At 45.8% G+C, this 13,160-nt stretch overlaps 1 pseudogene; it reads left to right on the forward strand.

Annotated features, from left to right (window-relative positions):
- Window positions 1–10,653: 10,653 nt before the first annotated feature.
- LOC147092794 (leucine-rich repeat flightless-interacting protein 2 pseudogene) lies at window positions 10,654–11,601 on the forward strand (annotated as a pseudogene).
- Window positions 11,602–13,160: the final 1,559 nt, after the last annotated feature.

Here is a 13,160-nt window from a genome sequence, read left to right on the forward strand (position 1 = left end):
GCAGTTAGTGCGATGCATCCCCTGGGATCACGTGAGCCATGGGAAGCCAATCGAAGGAGGGAAAAGCCCATTCATAAGATTGACAGGAAGACCTGTCAAAACTTATAAATACTACGGGCCCCAAAATAGCAGTAAACCTTCAAATACATTTTTTTTTAAATCACACTTTTTAAATAAAGTATAAATTACATTAAATAACTATTTTAAACAATAATTTAAATTTTTGAAAAAAATAATTTTATACTCTAACGGGGCTAAAAATAAACTTACCTTGCTTTAAAGTATTTAAAAATAATAAACCTGTGGAAAAAATGTTTTAAGTTTAATTAATTCACCACTTACCTTGTAAAAAGCAGGCCTTACGCCTGCTTTTTACATGTCTAACTCCTGGAGACTTACGCTCCCGGGAAAACCTGCAAAATAAACCGAAGCTAGATGCGCACGCGCAGCCTCTCCTACACACGCATTCGACCTCTGAACCCCTGCTTTCAGGGAAATGGAAGTGCTGGTTTCCCGCGCATGCGCAGTGCATGCAGGAAACTAGCTCTTCCATTGGGCCTAAGGGTGATTAGATGATCCGGAAATCCTCTAAAATCCTTGTGTTGGAGATTCAAAGAACATTGTGACATCAGTAAGGTTATCGGATTAAGGGGAATGCGGTAAGCGTGGACACACGGTTCAGGATTTGGTTCTTATCACTACCGACTGTAATGCTGCCATCTCGAAAACTCCTTACCTTATCAAACATGCTGTATGTACATGGATACAGTTAACCCCGAATAACAACAAACAGTTGCCATCACTCACCGGGGACACCAACGGCCGCGAGAATCGTGTAGTAAACCTCTTTGATCAGCAGAATAGTTGGTCGCCCCATTCTCTGTGAGAATGGATCAATTCTGTTGCAGCTAAATGACTCTGACTGGCGCATGGCTGTGGCAATGGAAGGGAACCTATATTTATCCACACATCAATCCTCCAGAGAGTCAATCAGGTTAAATCATAAATAGCATTAGTTACAGTCATTAAACAAATAGACTCAGGTAAATTGTTTTTTTTTATCTGATACCTCTTTTAAGAGAAATATGTGAAATTGTTGTTGGATAGTTTTACAAAATACAGAATTAAGACATTGTTTACGAGTAGGAAGGGCAATCCCCCAGTACTAGTGATGACACTGATCCGACAGGCCTGGTGAAGGCAGCACCCCAGGCAATAATTGTCATGACCCTGCCCTTGATTCACTCCTAGTGCACCAACTTCTACAGAACAGGTGGTAAAACAAATCCTGCAATACTGGTGATGAACCCAGTCTGGCAGTATAAGAGGTGACGGTGGTCCTCCCATACTAGTGGTACACAACATTTAGATTAGAGGGACATTTCCCCTCCTGTAATAATGGCACCATACACCTATACTAGATGTGCCCGTGCTCCTCAGGTACTAGTACCATGCCTACACTGGATTTGAACGTGCTGCTATAGTAGTAGTGGTAGCACTACACGAACACTACGGTTGACAGTGCACCTCCGGTACTAGTGGAATTCCCCTCATACACTAGATGTGCATGAGCAGTGGTACCTCTACATTTGTACAAGATGTGACCGTGCCCCTCCTGCCCCAGTGCTAACCCTACACTGGCAGTAGATGTGAACGTGCCCCTCTTGTCATAGTGCTACCCCTCCATTGACACTAGATGTCACCGTGCCCCTCCTGTCCCAGAGTTACCCCTACACTGACACAAGATGAGAACGTAACCCTCCTATTCCAGTGTTACCCCTACACTGACACAAGATGTGACCATTCCCCAATTGTCCCTGTGCTACCCCTGCACTTACACCAGATGTGACCGTGCCACTGCTGTCCCATTGTTAACCCTACACTGGCACTAGATGTGACCGTGCCCCTCCTCTCCCATTGTAAACCCTACACTGGCAATGGATTTGACCGTGCCCGTCCTGTCCCAGTGCTACCCCTACATTTACACTAGATGTGACCGAGGCCCTCCAGTCCCAGTCTTACCCATACACTGACACTAGATGTGACCGTGTCCCTCCTGTCCAAGTTTTAGCATTACTATTACACTAGATGTGACTGTGTACTTCCTGGCACAGTGATGCCCTACCCCTACACATACATTAGGTGTGACCGAGGCCTTCCAGCCCCAGTGTTACCCTTTCACTGACACTGGATGTGACTGTGTCCCTGCTGTCCAACTGTTACCCCTACATTTAACCTAAATGTGACCTTGCCCTCCATCCCTGTGTTAACACTACACTGACACTAGATGTGACAGTACCCCTCCTGTCCCAGTGCTAAACCTACACAGACACTAGCTGTGACGTTGCCACTCCTGTCCCAGTGATAGCCCTAAACTTAAAGTAGATGTGACCATCCCCCTCCTGTCCCAGTGTTTCCCCTACACTGAACTAAATGTGAAAGTGTCACTCCTCTCCAAGTGTTACACTTACATTTACACTCGATGTGGCCGAGCCCTCCTGTCCCAGTGTAAAACCTACACTTACACTAGATGTGACCATGCCCCGCCAGTCCCAGTGTTACCATTACAATGACACTAGATGTGACCATGCCCCTCCTGTCCCAGTGTTAACCCTACACTGACACACGGTGTGACCGTGTCCCTCCTGTCCCAGTGTTACCACTACACTGACACTAGATGTGACCATGTCCCTCCTGTCCCAGTTTTAGCACTACTATTTCACTAGATGGGACCGTGTACCTCCTGTCACAGTGCTGCCCTACCCCTACATGTGCACTAAATGTGACCGAGGCCCTCTAGTCCCAGAATTACCGTTTCACTGTCACTAGATGTGACTGTGTCCCTCCTGTCCAAGTGTTACCCCTACATTTACACTAAATATGACCATGCCCTCCGTCCCCATGTTAACCCTACACTGACAGTAGATGTGCCTGTACCCCTCCTGTCCCAGTGCTAACCCTACACAGACACTAGATGTGACCATGCCCGTCCTGTCGCAGTGCTAGCCCTACACTTAAAGTAAATGTGACCATCCCCCTCCTGTCTCAGTGTTACCCCTACACTGAACTAAATGTGAAAGTGACACTCCTGTCCAAAAGTTACCCCTACATTTACACTAGATATGAACAAGCCCTCCTGTCCCAGTGTTATCACTACACTGACAGGGGATGTGGCCATGCCCCTCCTGACCCAGTGCTACCCCTAAACTGACACTAGATGTTACCATGTCTCACCTGTCCCAGATTCACCCTTCCTATTACACTAGATGTGACTGTGCCCCACCTGTCTCAGTGTTACCCATACACTGACACTAGATGTGAATTAGTCCGTCCTGTCCCAGTGCTACCCCTACACTGATACTAGATGTGACGGTACCCCACCTGTCCCAGCGCTACCGCTACACTTACACTAGATGTGACGGTACCTCTCCTGTCCCAGTGTTTACCCTACACTTACACTAGATGTGACCGTGCACCTCCTCTCCCAGTGCTACCCCTACAAGTACAATAGATGTGATCATGCACCCCCTGTTTAGTGCTACACATACACATACACTAAATATGACGTTGCCCATCCTGTCCCAGTGTTGCCCCTACACTTACATTGGTGTGACCGTGCCCCCGCTGTCCGAGTGTTACTCTTACACTGACAATAGATGTGACCTTGCCCCCTCCTGTCCCAGTGCTACTGCTACACTGAAAGTAGATGTGACAGTGCACCTCCTGTCCCAGCGCTACCCCTAAATTTACACTTAATATGACCATGACCCTCCTGTCCCAGTGTAACCCCTACACTGCCACTAGATGTGACCGTGCCCCTCCTGTCCCTGTGCTACCCATACACTTAAACTAAATGGGACCGTGCCCCTCCTTCCCAAGTGTTACTCCTACACTCCCATGAGATGTGACTGTGCCCCTCCTGTCCCAGTGCTACCCCTACAAGTACCCTAGATTTGACCATGTTCCTCCTGTTTAGTGCTACCCATACACAGACACGAGATATGACAGTGCCCCTCCTGTCCCAGTGTTACCCCTAAACTTACACTAGCTCTGACCGTGCCACTCCTGTCCCAGTGTTATCCCTACACTTACACTAGCTCTAACCATGCCCCTCCTGTCCCAGTATTAAATAAGAACATAAGAACATAAGAAATAGGAGCAGGAGTAGGCCAATAGGCCCCTCGAGCCTGCTCCACCATTCAATAAGATCATGGCTGATCTGATCCTAACCACAAATCTTCTATCACTCTCCATCCACCCGAACCCATGTGATCTCCCGGGAGAGGCGAAAAACCAGATAAAAGACCCAATGTCCAATTTGGGAGAAAAAAATCTGGGAAATTCCTCTCCGACCCATCTAGGCGATCGAAATTCTTCCAGGAGATCACTCTGTCCCTATATTTTCTACAGTACTTACCTTCTGTAAAGGCAATCTCCACCCCAGCCAGGAACAGGAATAAAACCATCTCCTGAAATCTAACACAGAATTAGAACACAGTAGGAGCAGAACCAGGCTACACGGCCCCTGGGCCCACTCCACTAACCACAGGGCCATGACCATTCCGAACCTAGACTCAGGTCCAATTTCCTGCCCGCTCCCCGTAACCCTTAATTCCCTTTACTTCTAGGAAACTATCTATTTCTGTTTTAAATTTATTTAATGATGTAGCTTCCACAGCTTTCTGGGGCAGCAAATTCCACAAACCTACCACCCTCTGAGTGCAGAAGTTTCTCCTCGTCTCAGTTTTGAAAGAGCAGCCCCTTATTCTAAGATTATGCCCCCTAGTTCTAGTTTCACCCATCATTGGGAACATCCTCACCACATCCACCCGATCAAGCCCCTTCACAATCTTATAGGTTTCAATAAGATCGCCTCTCATTCTTCTGAACTCCAATGAGTAGAGTCACAATCTACTCAACCTCTCCTCATATGACCACCCCCTCATCCCTGGGATTAACCGAGTGAACCTTCTTTGTACTGACTCGAGAGCAAGTATGTCTTTTCTTAAGTATGGACACCAAAACTGTATGCAGTATTCCAGGTGCGGTCTCACCAATACCTTGTACAACTGCAGCAATACCTCCCTGTTTTTATATTCCATCCCCCTAGCAATAAAAGCCAACATTCCATTGGCCTTCTTGATCACTTGCTTCACCTGCATACTAACTTTTTGAGTTTCGTGCACCAGGACCCCCAGATCCCTTTGTACTTCAGTGCTTTCCAGTTTCTTGCCATTAAGATAATAACTTGCTCTATGATTTTTCCTGCCAAAGAGCATAACCTCACACTTTCCAGTATTGTATCCCATCTGCCAAATCTCTGCCCACTTACTTAGCCTGCCTATATCCCTTTGCAGCTTTTTAATGTCCTCCTCACTCGCTACTTTCCGTCCCATCTTTGTATCATCTGCAAACTTTGATATGTTACACTCGGTCCCCTCCTCCAAATGGTTAATATAGATTGTAAAGAGTTGGGGACCCAGCACTGACCCCTGCGGAGCACCACTATTTACTGGTTGCCAATCTGAGAACGAACCATTTATCCCAACTCTCTGATTTCTGTTAGAGAGCCAAAGCTCCCCCCACGCCAGAATATTACCCCCAATCCCGTGATTTTTTATCTTGAGCAATAATCTTTTGTGTGCCACCTTGTCAAATGCCTTTTGGAAGTCTAAATACACTACGTCCACTGGCTCCCCTTTATCCACCCTTTATGTTACTTCCTCAAAAAACTCAAGCAAATTTGTCAAACATGACTTCCCCTTCATGAAACCATGCTGAGTTTGTCCTATTAAATTATGTTTATCCAAATGTCCCGTTACTGTCTCCTTAATAATGGACTCTAACATTTTACCAACCACAGATGTTAGGCTAACAGGTTTATAGTTTCCAGCCTTCTGCCTACTACCCTTTTTAAATAAGGGTGTTACATTAGCAGTTTTCCAATCTGCCGGGACTTTTGCTGAGTCCAGGGAGTTTTGGAAAATTATTACCAATGCATCCACAATCCCTACCGCCACGTCCCTCAAGACCCTAGGATGCAAGCCATCAGGTCCAGGGGATTTATCCGCCTTGAGTCCCATTATTTTACCAAGTACCACTTCCTTAGTGATTTTAATCGTATTTAGTTCCTCCCCCCCTACAGCCCCCTGTTTGTCCAATGTTGGGATATTCTTAGTGTCCTCTACTGCAAAGACTGATACAAAATAATTGTTCAGCGTTTTTGCCATCTCCATGTTTCCCACCATTAATTTCCCGGTCTCATCCTCTAAGGGACCAACATTTACTTTAGCCACCCTTTTTCTTTTTATATATCTATAGCAACTTTTGCTGTCTGCTTTTATATTTTTTGCTAATATACTTTCATAATCTATCTTCCCTTTCTTAATCAATCTTTTAGTTATTTTTTGCTGTCTTTTAAAGACTTCCCAATCTTCCATCCTCCCACTAGATTTGGCTACCTTATATGCCCTTGTTTTTGTCGGATACTATCCTTAATTACTTTATTAGCCACGGATGGCTATCTTTTCTTTTACACCCATTTTTCCTCAGTGGAATATATATTTTTTGGAAGCTGTAACATAACTTCTTAAATGTACAGCATTGATCATGTACCATCTTACCCTTTAATCTATTTTCCCAGTCCACTCTAATCAATTCTGCTCTCATACCTACATAGTGTCCGTCATTCAAGCACAGCACGCTTGTTTGAGATCCAAGCTTCTCACCCTCTAATTGAATATGGAATTCAACCATGTTATGGTCACTCATTCCAAGGGGATCCTTTACTAGGACATTTTTAAATAATCCTGTCTCATTACACAGGACCAAATCTAAGGTTGCTTGTCCCCTGGTCGGTTCAGTTACATACTGCTCAAGAAACCCATCCCTAATACACTCAATGAACTCATCCTCAAGGCTGCTCTGTCCAATTTGATTTGACCAGTTAATATGATAATTAAAATCCCCCATAATTATAGCTGTTCCCTTATTACAAGCCTCAACTATTTCCTGATTAATACACCGTCCAACAGAGTTGCAACTGTTCGGAGGCCTATAGACTACACCCCCTAATGTTTTGTCCCCCTTATTATTCCTTATCTCCACCCAAACTGTTTCATTATCCTGCTCCTTTGACCCAATATCATTTCTCTGTATTATAGTGATTCCTTCCTTTATTAACATAGCCACCCCACCTCCTCTCCCTTCCTGCCTGTCCTTCCTGATTGTTAAATAACCTGGTATGTTTAATTCTCAATCATGGTCACCCTGCAGCCATGTTTCTGTAATGGCCACAAGATCATACCCATATGTCGTTATTTGTGCCATTAACTCATTCATTTTGTTACGAATGCTACGTGCATTCAGATATAGTAATTTCAAATATGTTTTGTAACACTTAGTTCCTGTTTTTTCCCTTTTTAGTACATTACTTTTTACTCCATACCTTCTGTCCCTTCCTGACACGTTCTGTTTTTTAATTCCCCCACTGCTACCTAAGTCTATGACCTTCTCTGTTGTCATTTCTATTATTTGCTCTCTAGAAACCTCCCCCCACTAATTAGTTTAAAGCCCTCTCTACAGCCCTAGTTATATGATTCGCCAGGACTCTAGTCCCAGCACTGGACAAGTGGAGTCCGTCCCAACGGAACAGCCCCCTCCTGTCCCAGTACTGGTGCCAGTGTCCCAAGAAGCAAAACCCATTTCTCCCACACCAGTCTTTGAGCCACGCATTTAACTCTTTAATTTTATTTATCCTAGCCAAATTCGCTCGTGGCTCAGGTAATAACCCAGAGATTATTAACCTTGAGGTTCTGTTTTTTCATTTGACCCCTAGCTGCTCATACTCCTTTAACAGAACCATCTTCCTTGTCCTATCTACGTCGTTTGTACCAACATGGACCACGACAACTGGATCCTCCCCCTCCCACTCCAAGTTTCTTTCCAGCCCAGAAGAGATGTCCTTAACCCTGGCACCGGGCAGGCAACACAGCCTTCGGGACTCCCGCTCTTTACTGCAGAGAACCCTATCTATCCCCCTAATGATACTATCACCTACCACCACAACATTTCTTTTTACTCCCTCCACTTGAATGGACCCCTGTACCACGGTGCTGTGGCCAGGTTGCTCATCCTCCCTGCAGTCCCCGCTCCCGCCCACACAGGGAGTAAGAACATCGATCCTGCTTGACAAGAGCAAGGGCTGCGTCTCCTTCAACACTACATCCTGAATCCCTGTACCTTCCTCACTCGTAGTCACACCGTCCTGTCCCTGACCACGGACTACATCTGCAGTAATTAACTTCATAGGTGTGACCATCTCCTGAAACATAGAGTCCAGGAACTTCTCCCCCTCCCTGATGTGTCGCAGTGTCTGAAGCTCGGTCTCAAGCTCTTTAACATGGAGCTTGAGTTCCTCTAGCAGCAAACACTTATCGCAAATGTAATCACCGTGAGCCTCAATGGGGTCCACCAGCTCCCACATTTCGCAACAGTGACACATCACCTGTTCACCCATATCTATGTAATTAATTAAATTTATTATTATTAGTTATGAAGGCCCTCTGCCCCGATGTAGATGATACTATTACACCACTATTCAATAGGACTTACCAACTTAAAGGAATAAAAGAGAAGGAAGAAAACCAACCAACCAGCTGATCACCAACCTCCTCCTTGAATACTGTCTGTGGGGCCTGTTTGGTTGACTCGTCTCACTGCTATGCTTCCGCAGTGCTGTCTAAGCGTGTTCACATCTATTGTATGTGTCGGGTTAGCACTGGGCCAGGAGGGGCACGGTCAGAGCTAGTGTAAGTGTAGGAATAACACTGGGACAGGAGGGGCTCTTTCATATCTCGTGTCTGTGTATGGGTAGCACTAAACAGGAGGTGCATGGTCACATCTAGTGTACATCTAGGGATAGCACTGGGACAGGAGGGGCACAGTCACATCTAGTGGGACTGTAGGAGTAACACTGGGCAGGAGGGGCATGGTCACATTTAGTGTATGTGTATGGGTAGCACAGGGACAGGAGGGGCATGGTCACATCTAGTGGCACTGCAGGGGTAACACTGAGACAGGAGGGGTACGGTCATATCTAGTGTAAGTTTCGGGGTAGCGCTGGGACAGGAGGGGCACCGTCACATCTATGTTCTTTGTAGCAGTAGCACTGGGAGTGGGGAAAACAGAACAAAAAACACACCCTCACCTCCCACTTGCCCGAACTCTCCCTCTTACCAAACTCTAGCAGCGCTCAATGCACAGCACTCCGTGCACAAGCACTAGTCCCGCCCCTTTTATACCAGGATTCTACTTCCGGGTTAAACTCCCCAAAAGTTTAATATACACTTAAAAATTAAACACACGTCAAATAATTAACTTTTTAACACACTAAAATTCACAAAATACACTTAAATGACTTTTCTCCCTCTTACCAAACTCTAGCAGCACTCAATGCACAGCACTCCGTGCACAAGCACTAGTCCCGCCCCTTTTATACCCGGATTCTACTTCCGGGTTAAACTCCCCAACAGTTTAATATACACTTAAAAATTAAACACACTTCAAATAATTAACTTTTAAACACACTAAAATTCACAAAATACACTTAAATGACTTTTCTCCCTCTTACCAAACTCTAGCAGCACTCAATGCACAGCCCAGTCCAACACCGGCATCTCCACACCACACCTATATTTAAACAAGATATGTCCATGTCCCGCCTGTCCAATTGTTACCCCTACACTGACATGAGATTTCACCGTACCCCTCCTGTCCCAGCGCTACCCCTACACTTACAACAAGGTGTGACCATGCCCCTCCTGTCCCAGTGTTACCCCTACACTTACAATAGTTGTGCCCATCCCCCTCCTGCCTCAGTGCTACCTCTACACATTGTGAGCTATGGGGGTGGTTTGTGGTGGATGGCCGGTATGTGGCCACCAGATGGAGACAAAGTCCGCCTCTCACTCCAATTTAGGTGAAGGCCACACCCACCTCCAACACACCTGAGGCAAATCTACCCATTAGCTCAGGAGTTCAAAAGGCAAAATAGAGCACCCCTTCAGGGCCAGTGCCGGAGAAGAGGGCCAGTGCCTGAGAAGAGGGCCAGTGCCGGAGAAGAGGGCCAGTGCCTGAGAAGAGGGCCAGGTCCTGAGGAGAGGCCCAGGACAGGGTCAGTACCTGGGGAGAAAGCCAGGACAAGGCCAAGGCTGCTACTGGGGCCCAGCTTGCAGCTGTTACAGAGAGGTCTGCTATGGAACCCGGGTGGAAAATATTGTTTAGTTCTGAGGGCCTGAGGAGAGGCCCAGGACAGGGCCAGTACCTGAGGAGTAAGATCCAGTGGTAAAGTAACCCTGGCTTATTGTTTTTGGAGAAAACTGATTTATTGGATGTTGATAGATGTGAACATTTTCCCCCGTTTTCTAAAAATAAAACACAGCTAACTGCTATATTTCATGTACCAATCTTGTGACTGTGCTTGTGTCCTCCACCCCCGCTCAGCTCGCATCAACACACCCCTCGGTCTGGGTGGTGGTTGATTGCATATGGTGGAAAATGCTGGCTTTAGCCCTCTGGTGGCTGGGAGGACAAAACACACATTGTTGGAAACCCTTTGGTGGAGCAATGGAGGCCCATTTATAAAAAAAAGCTATGCTCTCCAATGCACAACTAGACAATGAAAAATCAAACTTCGTCTACCAAGTGGATACACTAAAACATGTTATTGAGGAATTGGAGGAGCAAATGGAAGAGCTATATAGAGAAAATGAGGAAAAAATCTAAGGAACTGGAATGACAAAAACATACGTGTAGTGTGTCACAACATAAAGTAGAAGAACTAAAAGAGGGTATTCGGCAAAGAGACGAGCTTATAGAGAAACACGGTTTGGTGATAATCCCAGAAGGCACACCTAATGGTGATGCAAACCATGAACCAGTTGTTGGTGCAATTACAGTTGTGTCTCAAGAGGCCGCTCAAGTGCTTGAATGTGCAGGAGATGGACCACTAGATGTGCGGCTAAAGAAACTGGCCGATGAAAAGGTAGAATTACTTGCACATATCAGAAAGATGAAATTGCAGTTGGAAGAGGAATGACAGAACAATTTTAAGGTTGAGAATGTGCTCACACATTCTGATCGACTAGAAAAAAAAAGAGTTGGATGAGAAGGCTGAATCGTTTTCTCGGCCTGCTTCGTGAAATGCAGTTGCAGGGTTGTCGGCAGTGGCACTGGCCTCACTTGGGGGATCATCTGCTCGACGAGGGAGTGGGGATACGAGTAGCATTCTGGATCCAGATGTTTCACTCAGTGAATTGCGGGATTCCTTATCAGAAGGAGAAGAGAAATACAAAAATGGCATAGATCTACAAATTCTTGAAATGCAGAGAGATGCGGATAGGCAGTTGAGTGAGTACAAGTTTAAAGTGTAAGGCAGAACAGAATATTGCCACTGTTGAACAAAATTTTGCCAGACTCGAAAGGCATGTGCTTCGTTATAAAACGGCAACAGAAAACTCTGAAAAATTAGAGGATGAACTAAAAGCAGAAAAGGGGAGGCCCTTTGGTCTGCCTGCCCCCCTTCCTGGAGGTCGGAACTGAGGGGTGGGGGGATATGTAAGTTGCGCAAAATTGAACATTGTCCTATAAGTGTCTATTGGCAGAAAAGGCATAACTTTTAAAGATTGTTTTGAAAGAAGCCCAGAAAAAGGGACACAAAATTGGGCGCCAGACCCCGTGACCAGCTTTTGGGACACCTTAAAATGGTTCCTGCAGTCCTCAGACAGCTTTTGTGGATTCAGCCCACAGTAGGTTCTGGAAGGCAGTTTCAGGGAAAACGAAACCAGACAGAACCCCATACATATAGATTGGATGCAGATCTGATCAGATCGGCCTGTAGATAAAGTCCATCAAAATGTTTACCCAGACAAAGGGAAACAGTTTCATATTCACAGGGGAAACATCAAGCACCATTACCGGCCATTCGAAGATACTTTAAAAACAAAGACTACCCCGCTGTGCTACAAGCCCGCCAAAAGTTAAACAAAGACTAACCTTGATTTGGCGGGAGATAAGGTCCTCCACGGAAAAGTATAATGGAATCCCGGGGTAGCCATCTGTAGCTTTTTGCTGGTAGCTTGCAGCCTGGAGCTTGTAGCTGGTAGCTTTTTGAGCTAGCTTGTTTTTTTGTTCGAGAGACGTGGAGGAACGTCAACCCGGAGACCAGCCAAGAAGGTGATTTGAGTCTGCGTCCCGCCCCGGGGTAACCATCGGGAGATCATCGGCAAACCCCGGGCCGTTGATGAGATGAAGGACAGCAGCCCTTCAGAAGAAACCTATCTGAAAATGGTAAACCAGCTGGGCTCTGTTTAGAAACCTATTTGACCATGATCAAATAGGTGGACTCCGTCCACGCTGCCATCCAGGCCCGCCATCATCCAGCCTGTCCATGACCTTCAGCTCGAGGAAGAAGAGAGAGAGTCACAGCCTGCAGCGTTGACCATGTGGAGACAGGACACCTGAGAGGATCAAAACGCAGACCTTTCAAAATCTTATACTTTCTCATTGGATTGGTGAGCATGTTTCTGGCCCCTCGTAATCTGATCTAGCTAGGCTTAGGGGGTGGGCATTTTGGATATAATTAATTATGAGTTGTTATCCCTCGATGTTCCGTGTGTTTCCCCATTTCGAGATGACTTTTGTAAAGTATAACATGCCTGAATATAGGTTGGTCAGTACTGTATTATGATTTGTTTTTCCCTCCCATGTACCTTATTGGCTTACATTCAATTTTGTTCCTTTGTGCAATAAAATTTAATGTCGTTTTCATTAAACTTGGTCTATAGAGTATTCTCTGCATTGTAGTTCCTGCCTCAAAGTCCAGTGTATATAACCTAAGGGGCGAGTGGGTCAAACCACTCAAGGTTTTACTGTGCAAGAGAGAGAGGCCTCTAGAGAGAGAAACCTCTGCGATCTAAGAACCCCTTACAGAAAATGGCGGCCGCGGCAGGACACTGTCAGCAGGATTGCAATGTATTAGGCCCAGGTTTAAATGGACGAAATGTTATGGATGAGAGGATAGCAGATTATGTTTTTGGTGAGGTAAATCTCACTAAGCAGTGGATTTCCGATCTCTTACTGGATGAGCGTCTGGTAGATGC

The sequence above is a fragment of the Somniosus microcephalus genome, unplaced genomic scaffold, assembly GCF_052327205.1.
Source record: "Somniosus microcephalus isolate GS21.2 unplaced genomic scaffold, FLI_Smic_1.0 unresolved_chr2, whole genome shotgun sequence".
Taxonomy (NCBI): Eukaryota; Metazoa; Chordata; class Chondrichthyes; order Squaliformes; family Somniosidae; genus Somniosus; species Somniosus microcephalus.